This window comes from Vitis riparia, chromosome 15 (genome assembly GCF_004353265.1).
Source record: "Vitis riparia cultivar Riparia Gloire de Montpellier isolate 1030 chromosome 15, EGFV_Vit.rip_1.0, whole genome shotgun sequence".
Taxonomy (NCBI): Eukaryota; Viridiplantae; Streptophyta; class Magnoliopsida; order Vitales; family Vitaceae; genus Vitis; species Vitis riparia.
The window spans coordinates 18,995,425-19,006,765 of NC_048445.1; the positions used below are offsets into that span (position 1 = coordinate 18,995,425).

The 11,341-nt window shown below is 36.9% G+C and overlaps 1 pseudogene; it reads left to right on the plus strand.

Moving 5' to 3' along the window:
• Positions 1-859: 859 nt before the first annotated feature.
• On the plus strand, positions 860-4,174 carry LOC117931864 (annotated as a pseudogene).
• The last annotated feature ends 7,167 nt before the right edge of the window (positions 4,175-11,341 follow it).

Genomic DNA, 11,341 nt, shown 5'->3' on the forward strand with positions numbered 1-11,341 from the left:
ATATTTTATTTTATTATAAAAAAAATTAAATATAATTAAAATTAGTTACAGATTTTTATATTTTTAAATCATTTAATTTATATATGAAATAATTTAAATAAGTATGAAATAGTATATAGAAATAATTTATTATTTTTAAATATATTTTTTATTTTTTACTTTTTCTTTATTTTTTCCTCATATTTTTTTATAAAGAAGATAGTCTTAAATTTATATATTTTTATTTATAATTTATTAATGTTAAATATTTTTGTATAAAGTCATTAATATGCAAACTGTGAGCACTCTAATGAAATAATTCAGTATTATCATTTTTTTTATCTCAAATTGATTTTTTAAAAATAAATCTTAAATATATTTTGGATTTATAAACTTAAAAAATTAATCGAGTTTAAATTTCAAATTTGTTTAAGTTCACCTCATTCACCTAAATCAAAACAAATTTTTACAAGTTTGATTTGTTTTTTATTTTTCTTTTACTAAAAGCTCAATTTGATTTTATTAATTAGAAACCAACTATGTAAGTTTGCTCAAATTTCCTCCCTCCTACCAAACCAAACCGTTATGATATGAAATTTTTTTAGTATATTTTTGGTCTTCAAGCTCAATATTGATCGAGAACCTCCTTTTTAGGGCAAGATAGGGTAGAATTACCCGTTGAAATTTTTGAGAATGTAAGGAAAATGTTTATGTTATCATATATTTGATTTAAATATATATTTTTTTTCTGGTAAGTTTTTCCATTATTTATTTTTTATTTTGTAAAATTAAGACAGACGCAGTATATGAATCTTCTTTTACATAGCGGTTGTGTGTGGAAATGAAAGTGCCAAACTTGTCCATCGTAAATCGGACGGTCGATTTGCTGATCGTTTTTCTGGGCAGTCGTCTTTCTCTCCACCACCGACTAAATGACGAAACTACACTTTTCTGTTCCTATAATTACACCTCCCCTTCTAGGCCTCCTCCTCATCACTTTACCCTTGCTCGTAATTTCACAAAATCTGGATGCTGAACTATCCATTCTGTTGCAAGTTAAACAACAATTGGGCAATCCACCCTCTATCCAATCGTGGAACTCATCATCCTCACCTTGTGATTGGCCGGAAATTACATGCACCGACAATACCGTCACTAAAATTTCACTCTACGGCAAGAGCATCACTCACTAAATTCCTGCCAGAATTTGTGACCTCAAGAACCTTATGGTACTTGACCTCTCCAACAATTACATTCCCGGCGAGTTCCCGGATATTCTCAATTGTTCTAAGCTCGAATATCTCCTCTTGTTGCAAAACTACTTCGTGGGTCCAATTCCAGCTGATATTGATCGGCTTTCACGTCTCCGGTACCTAGACCTTACCGCAAACAACTTCTCTGGAGATATTCCCACGGCAATTGGGCGACTACGGGAGCTGTTCTACTTGTCTCTGGTTCAAAATGAGTTCAACGGCACCTGGCCAAAGGAGATTGGTAATTTGACGAATCTTCAACACTTGGCCATGGCCTATAATGACAACTTCCTGCCTTCAGCCCTTCCAAAGGAGTTTGGCGCATTGAAGAAGCTGACGTATCTGTGGATGACGGAGGCGAATTTGGTCGGCGAAATACCGGAGAGCTTCAACAATCTGTCGAGTCTGGATCTCTTGGATCTCGCACTCAACAATTTGAACGGTACGATCCCGGGAGGCATGCTTATGTTGAAGAATTTGACCTATTTGTATTTATTCAGTAATAGATTGTCCGGCCACATTCCTTCATCCATAGAAGCTCTCAACTTGAAAGAAATGGATCTTTCCGACAACAATTTGACGGGGCCCATACCAGCGGGTTTCGGGAAGCTACAAAATTTGACGGGTTTGAATCTTTTCTGGAATCAGTTGTCAGGAGAGATACCAGCAAATGTAAGCCTCATTCCTACACTGGAAACCTTCAAATTTTTAGCAATCAATTGAGTGGAGTTTTGCCTCCAGCATTTGGCCTTCATTCGGAGCTCCGATTCTTTGAGGTTTTCGAGAATAAACTAAGCGGGGAATTACCTCAACATTTATGCGCTAGGGGGGTTTTGCTTGGAGTGATTGCTTCCAACAACAATCTCAGCGGGGAAGTGCCCAAGTCCCTCGGGAATTGCACAAGTTTGCTCACAATTCAGCTTTCCAACAATCGCTTTTCAGGCGAGATTCCTTCCGGCATCTGGACATCCCCGGACATGGTATCGGTGATATTAGACGGAAATTCATTCTCGGGGACACTTCCAAGTAAATTGGCAAGGAATTTGTCCAGAGTAGAGATCAGTAACAACAAGTTTTCTGGTCCAATTCCTGCTGGAATATCATCTTGGTTGAATCTATTGTTGTTCAAGGCAAGCAATAATCTATTTTCAGGAGAAATTCCAGTGGAATTGACTAGTCTTCCATCCATATCTACTCTGTCGCTTGATGGGAATCAATTGTCAGGCCAACTTCCTCTTGATATTATCTCCTGGAAGTCACTACATGCTTTGAATTTGTCAACAAATTATCTCTCTGGCCCAATTCCAAAGGCCATTGGATCTTTGCCTAGCCTCGTGTTTCTTGACCTATCTGAAAACCAATTCTCAGGCGAAATCCCTCATGAATTCAGTCATTTCGTGCCTTATTACTTTAACCTTTCATCCAACAATCTATCTGGGGAAATCCCACCCGCCTTTGAAAAGTGGGAATACGAAAGCAGTTTCTTGAATAATCCCAATCTGTGTGCCAATATTCAAATTCTGAAGAGTTGCCACTCTAAAGCCAGTAACTCCTCTAAATTGTCAACCAATTACCTAGTCATGATTATATCTTTCACCCTAACTGCTTCCCTGGTTATCGTACTTCTTATCTTTTCCATGGTTCAAAAGTATCAAAGGAGGGACCAAGGGAACAATGTTGAAACATGGAAGATGACATCCTTCCATAAGTTAAATTTCTCTGAATCCAACATATTGTCGCGTTTGGCACAAAATAGTTTAATTGGAAGTGGGGGGTCAGGGAAGGTATATCGTACCACCATTAACCATTCTGGTGAAGTGGTCGCTGTTAAATGGATTTTGACTAATAGGAAACTAGGCCAGAACCTCGAGAAGCAATTCGTAGCAGAAGTCCAAATATTAGGTATGATACGCCATGCCAATATAGTGAAGTTGCTATGCTGCATTTCGAGTGAAAGCTCAAATCTTCTTGTTTATGAGTACATGGAGAACCAAAGCTTAGATAGATGGCTTCATGGTAAGAAGAGGGCAGTGTCCTCAATGGATTCAGGAAGTGATGTTGTCTTGGACTGGCCGATGAGGCTGCAAATTGCCATTGGAGCTGCTCGAGGCCTATGCTATATGCACCATGATTGCTCTCCCCCAATCATTCATCGAGATGTGAAGTCCAGCAACATCTTATTGGACTCTGAATTTAATGCAAAAATTGCAGATTTTGGATTGGCCAAAATGTTAGCCAAGCAAGTAGAAGACCCTGAAACAATGTCTGTGGTTGCAGGCACTTTCGGATATATTGCTCCAGGTAAAGATATTTCAGAGTCTCACAATGTTCTTTTATGTTTTCTCATTCTGATGATTTTAAAAACTTACCAAGCAGTGGCTTTTCATTTGGATATTCCAGAGTATGCTTATACAAGAAAGGCGAATAAGAAGATCGACGTCTACAGTTTTGGAGTTGTGCTTCTAGAGTTGGCCACTGGAAGAGAAGCCAATAGGGGGAACGAGCATATGAACCTTGCTCAATGGGCCTGGCAGCACTTTGGAGAGGGAAAATTCATTGTGGAAGCCTTGGATGAGGAGATCGTGGAAGAATGCTATATGGAAGAAATGAGCAATGTGTTCAAACTAGGCCTCATGTGTACTAGCAAAGCACCTTCTGACAGGCCTTCCATTAGGGAGGTATTGCTAATTCTTGATCGATGTGGTCCTCAGCAAGGTCATGCTACATAAAAAACGATCCCATCACTTTTCATGAAGTTAAATGTAGTTACTTAGAAGAAGGCGTGCGTTGCAGAAATGAAGATACCAAGTAATCAACTCTACCTCCCTTGATATTGTCTAGCAAAATATTTATGCCGTGTTGGTGTGTGGTATGTGGGAATCAGTGGGATTCAGCATCTCATTTCTTTTCTCCATCATTTTCATAAATTAAATAATAATGTGAATGGAATATTATAATGGAAATGAAATCTCATTTATAAATGGGATTTTAATTCATTCCGATTATAAGTTATTTTGATTCCCTCGTGCAAGTTATTTTTAAAAATGTTTTTCAAACATTAAAAAATCATAGACTTTTTTAGATAAATTGATTTTAAAAATAATTTTTTATTTTGATTTTGTAAAAAAAAAAATTATAAATTTAATTTATATAACATAAACTAAATTTAATTCACGTCATATTAAAAATACAAACAATTTTTAATTACAAATAAATTAGACATAAATAGTTTTTAACAAAATATGAATATTAATAATAAAAATAAAATAATAAATTATATTTTTTATAAATATTATAAAAATATAAATATTAACATTAGTTGATTTATTTTGTTAAAAATAAAGAATGATTATTCAAAATTAATAATTGCTAATATTATTTTATTTTAAATTAATATAAAAACAAATAAAAGTTAATTTTTTAAGGTATAAATAAGTTAATTTTTTCATAATATGCATATTGAGAAAATAAAGGCTAATCTTAATAAGAAAAACGCCCAAAAGGGGGGTGAATTGGGTTTTAAAAATTCTTTGTCAAACATAATAAATTCAAGCAAAAGAAGTACAAATATAAAGAGATAAGGTTATAAAAAGCAAATTCAGATTTTATAGCGGTTCGACACCCCTTGCCTATGTCCACTATCCTCAAGTTCCTAACAGAGTGAGGGTTCCATTTAGGCAAGGTCTTTAGGTAAATTAATATGTCAATTTTGAAACAATTTGCCTATGGTTCATTTGATAAAACTCGGGTTTTGATGGAAATGTAACTTTAGTGCATAAACCAAGTTTTTAAAGATGGATGAAATGATATGAAAATCCTAAGTGCACCCATGCATTCATCTTACATATGTTTCCTATGATTCAAGGTTCTTCAAACTGTCTTGATCTTGCATCCATTGGGTCCTTTAATGAATTTCCAAGCTAACACTTGAAATTCTTTTTAATTCAAAACGATTAGCAACTTAACCATGGTTTGTTGTCATCAAAACACGATTAGGAGAACCCTTGGGCTAACAATTTCCCCATTTTTTATGATGACAAACCTTGGTTATCTAAGAGGAAGAGAACCCCGCAAACCAATCATAGATCAAAAATTAATATTTAAGAATTTAAAAACACAATGATCAAGACATGTTAGAGAGTATTGCAACAAGAAACATCCAATGTAAGTCATCAAATATATAGGCATGTCATATATCATATGTCAAATGTATCAATCGGTACATCATATGTCCATCTAATTACCTTATTTCCTCTGTAATGGAGAAAAAAAATTAAGGAACCTGTGGATATCGTCAAAACTACAATTAGTGTTAACTAAGGAAAATAATTCGGTTTCTACATCTTATGCATTGTCTAAAACAACGATTTTTAGCAGTTGTGGTAAAGAAAGAAACTTCATAAAAGTCAAAATATGAAGAAATAGATATGCCTGAAATATGAATATTAAGTAATAATAGCATGGCACCCAAGACTTATTGGAAACGTAATTAACTATGAGGCAGTGTTGACCCTACAATAGCTCCCTACCTATACCGCTGCCGATGCTTTATCAGATGTTGAGCCCATTAGTTCGATGTATCAAACCGCTACCTCTCCCACCCCTTTTTCCGATGCTGGCTATCGATCTGGAGAAGATGCAACTCTCACAGCCCAAGCACAACGACACAATTATCAAGGGCGTGCTCTACCACTGAGCTAATAGCCCGTCGTGTGGTGTGGGCCTCCCACTAGGGGCTCGCTATGCCAAAAGCGAGAGAAACCCCATCCCTCTCTTTCCTTTTTTACATCCCCATGTCCCTAGCTAAAGTATCTAAAGATAAGCAATATACGATCCAAATAAAAAAATGATATGCATGTATGAGTCTCCTATATCTAGCGTCCTAGATCCTAAAATATCTCCTCATTTGGCAACATAAAAAAGGAACAAGGGGGGTCTCCAACTAATCATCAAGGCTGAGGAGGTAGAGATGGAGGTGGAAACATGGAACGCAGGTAAGCCATCATCTCCTCATGTTGACGCTCCATGTGATCCTTAATACAATTAATCCTCTGCTAGAGATACCCAAACTAAGAAGTGAACCCATTCTAATACTGGTCCATCATATGTCGTATTCACTCAATTCGATTGCTTACTTCATCATTTGTCCAGATAAATTCGTTTTATGCAATGTGACCGTAACGGTTGATTTGTCAAGACTGTTATTTGGTGGGCTTGAAAGTATGGACAAAAATTTTTGGCAGCGATCTGCAATGCCAGGTTCGTTTGTTCTACTTGGGAATATCATATTTCTACATTTATCAGAGCTTTGCTCATGTAGTAGATGGGTCTTTGCTCATTGCTCTGATTATGTTGGAATAATATAGAGTTGATAGCCAAGTCTAACACAGCCAGATACATGTATAACTCTTCTCCAGCTTCAAGATTGCTTAAAATTGGTGGTTCTGCAAGATATCGTTTGATGGCTTCAAAAGCATGCTCACACTCGTTCGTCCAACCAGATATTTTTGCTCCTTGGAGCATGTTGAAGAAGGTTCATAGTTTATCAATGAAGCGTGCTATGAACGGACCCAAGGCAACTAGTTGGCTACTTAGGTGCTTCATTTTCTTCTTGCTAGTAGGCGTAGGGGTTTCTAACACTGATTTAAATTGAGCTAGATTTACTTTAATAACCCTTTGAGTCACCATAAATCCAAGAAACTTTCTCGCACTTACTCTAAATGCACATTTGAGCATATTGAGCTTCATGTCATACTTGCACATTAAGTTGAATGCTTCTTCTAAATGGAGGAGGTGCTCAAAACGGATTCTAGTTTTGATGACTATGTCGTTAATATAAACTTCCATCATTCAGCCTATCAGAGGCTTAAAAATGAGGGTCATCAGTTATTGGTATGTAGCTCCAATGATTTTCAATCCGAACGACATGACTTTGTAACAATACAACCCCTAAGGTGTAATGAATGTCGTTTTCTCGTCATAAAGTGGAAACATTAGTATCTGGTGGTATTCGGAGAAAGCATTAAGAAAAGACAACATTCCATGCCCGACTGTGGCATTACTATCTAATCTATTCAGGGCAATGAAAAACTATCATTCGGGGTAGGCTTCATTCATATCCATGTAGTCCACGCATACCCACCATTTTCCTCTTTTTTTTTGTACTACTACCACATTTGCTAACCAGCCCGAGTAGGTTATCTCCCTGATAAATCCTATTGCTAGCAGTTTCTCAACTTCCGTTTGGATAATTTTTTGGCAATCTGGATAGAAGCTTTGGACTCTTTGTCATATAGGTTGTGTTGCAGGAAGAATGTTTAACTTATGGGAGACCATCACCGAGTCTATTCCAAGCATGTCTAAGTGGATTAATACAAAGATATCCTTGTTTTTACAGAGTATTTCGTCAAGATGATCACATTTGTCCCTATTTATCAGAGAACTAGTGTAAGTCATCTACTTGTTATTTTCCAATAGAGACAACTATTGTAATGGGTTGGCTACCAATAGGTTTTTATCTTCCCACTTTTTTTTAGTCGACTTTGTAATTTCTATTGTCTCTTTTTTGTTGATGATTCAGACTCGTCTTCAATTGGGTCAGCACACTCAAACTCCATTGCCACTTGATAACACTGTGAGACAACTAGATGGTTTCCATGCAAATCTACTTGCCCGACTTCTATCAGGTAGCTAATCTTATAGTAAGTGGACAAAATGGCTTTTATCTTGTGTAGCCATAATTGCCCCATGATGGTGTTGTATGGTGAAAAATCCTCTATTACAAAGAATCTTACATTGAGAGTGGTTGCGTTGGCTTGGACAAGGAGTACAACGCCGCCCATGGATATTGTGGTGGTCCCATTGAACCTGGACAAGACTCAACCTAGATTTTCTAAGGCATATGGTGAATACCTCATTTGCCTATAGGTTGACATCTGCAACAAGTCGATAGAACTTCTTAGGTCAACTAGGATTCTCCACACTTCAAATCCGTCAAGCCCTAACATCAACACTAGAGCATCCTCATGCGAAAGAATCACCCGATTGGGGTTAATTGGAGGGAAAGTAATTGGTCATCGACTAGTCGGACATTTTTGGTAGTGAATATGCACTGAATTGCACTCATTGTGGTCATTGGAAGCATTCTCATCCTTTACCATTTGGACTGATACTTGTCATCTATTAGTTCCCCTTAAATGTAGTTGGTCTTCGCTTGGTGTGTTATAGGGAAGTAGGAGTTCGCTCCGATGCTTCATATACCATTTCTTCATGTTCACAATTGTTTGGACATACTACTTTAGATGTCCAACCTTGATTAATTTTTTCACCAAGTAGTGCATATGTTTGCAATCTTTTGTGGTGTGTTTGTGCTCTTTATGATAAGAGCATTGTCTTCTCCGATCTTGCCTAGACGGGTCAACTTTGATAAGCTCCAACTACTTGAACTTGGATAGTTCTTGGATTAGTGGGAGAATCCTTTCATAGGGAATGATAAATGGAATGAGCCTAGGTGGCTGTCATCGTTGCTACCCATCTAGTCTCCCATTGCCCTATCTTAACCAACTGTTTGAGGGTTTTGAACTCCTAGCCTTATTATTTTTTATTGCCTATCTTGTAACCAAGATCTATTGGGAGGCTACCTAAACATTATCCTTGAGCATGACATATTTGTCTACCTGTCTAAATATGTCATCCCTTATAGTTTAGAAAATGACTCAAAGAATAGAGTGTTTGGATTAATGCTTCTTTTAAAGATTTACAAGATGACATCCATGTTGTAGGATTCCACCTAGAGCACCACTTGCCCAAATCACTTCATGAAGTCTGTTAGTGATTCATTCTCCTACATCTTAATGTTCTATGGAGTGCTTATACTGTGTTTTTGATATGCAGAACATAAATAATGGCTCATGAAGGCCTTTGAGATATCTCAGAGAGAATTGATGGAATTCTATGGGAGCTGGTGGAACCAAGAAAGAGTTGGGCCACAGAGGCTGGTCAGGAAGACTTTGCATGTCTAGCATCATCAATTGCAAGAAGTGCATGAGATGGTTGAAATGATCACTCGTCTCATACATCGTGGATTTAGGCACCAAAAACCCCTAGGCAGCTCATAATTGATGATGTAGGGGCCAAATGGCATGGAGAACATGTCATCCAGTCGTTTACTTATTGAATTGAGAAGAGCTTTCATCGATGAGTCCTTTGGAGGAGGTTGTTTTGGCACCATATGCTAAGGCAGACGACTTGGTGATGCCTTATCATTAGGGTGGCTTAATCTTGCTTTTAGAGCCTCCGACACGTGCGAAGGTTCTAGTGTCATTTTCTCCTAAGGCCCAAGATAAACTTTCAGGGCGTCTAAGAGACGCAAACCCCATTCATGATCCATTTTCTATTTTTTCTGTAACAAAACGTACAACCTCTTTTGCTTGAGTTCGTTCGACTGTTGAATGCATTGGTTCAAGCAAGTTTAGGGAACTGCTAGCAGATAGTTCCTCTTCCGTTTATAGGGACAATTTAGCGCATTGGTGAGGAGCTTTCTCTGTTTAGCTTCGAACTATTTCAAAGTAGTCTATTGGCTAGGGGTGCGACGACTTTTTGAATAGTGCCCTAGGGCCATTTACGCCAATAGCTCTTGATTTTCTTATTTCAATTGCTCCGCTTGCTAAAGCAGGGATTGCATACGTCGTTCATAGTCCTCTTGTTTTCTTTCCATCTTTTCTTGCCAAGCTTGGAATTGCTCATCAGCATTTGTCGAATGTGTTGTAGAAGGCATGTTAGCCATTGTGTTTTTCAAGCTTTTGTGTTTTGTTTCCCATAGATGATGCCAATGTTGGTGTAAAGCCAATAATGAGGTATTCAACTATCCTTCTTGTGGTGTAGATAACGATTGCACCTGCACAAAAGAATGTCTAGATGGGTTTTTCGAGCACACCCCTTCGAAGCTTAAGTCATAGATGGAAGACTTGAGTATGAAATTTTTGGAAAAAGTGGCAGCATACCTTTCCTTTGGTGAATAATGACTATTTATCCTTGCCCAAGATTAACGTCTTCTTAATGCCTTAATTGTGCCTTTAATTGCGTGTTACCATCTTTATTGCCAATGATTGCCAACCCATAATAGTTGTTGTGCCTTGATGATACTTAAAGTTTAGCGTTTTAACCTTGTAATGGTTGCGTCGATCAATGGACTTAATACCAGTTGTAGTTAATGCTTGATAGGTGGGAATACATAGTACCTGGTTGGTTTGTGTCCATTTGGTACCTTGGGGTGGATGAACAATGCTACGTGGTTCTTTGTGCATAACATGTATTACTTTAGACGATGTGTAGGGATCATTCTAATGCTGGTGAGCATCCCACATTATATGCACACTTTCCACATAATCTCTAAAGAGTAAAGTGGATATATAAAAGACACAAAAAAGCAACTCTATCAATGAGCATGTAACAATTTATGACTTAAGAGAAGTAATTATTATGAGAAAAGGCATATTCAATCTTATCACTTGAAAAGGCTTTATAGAGGATATCCGGTGGAGAATAAATTATTTGTAGGTGTTTGGTTGTCTAAAATGTGTTTAAAGCATTATATGTATACATTTTGGAGTTAAACTAGCCATTAAACATGAGTTCCCTAGATAGATCAATCATGGGTTTAATTAACCACATGACTAATCATTAGAGTATTAAATACATTACAATTTACAAGTAACCAGATGGGAGAAAACTTACAAATAAGGTGAACCACATGTCAACCAAGTAGCTTTATTTATTTTTCATTTTCATGTTTCAACTTTTCAATGGAAAAAAAATAAGAATTAGGTTAACCACAGATCGGGTGTTTCTAATTTTGTCACCACCTAAGCTTTATTACAGGAACTTTTTGGTATCCTAAAGTTTCTTAAATTGTGAAGCCAACTTTTGAGAACTTAAACCAAGTACTAAGCATAATTTTCAAGTAAAATACTTTTAACCTTTTAAGAACCTTAGAGTATTTTCCATAAAAAATGAGGTTCATGGTGGTGTATCAAAACTAGGATTACCCAATTCTTACGCCAATAGCTCATAATATTTAAGAAGCCTTCTCAAACAGGGTTTTAGTTCCA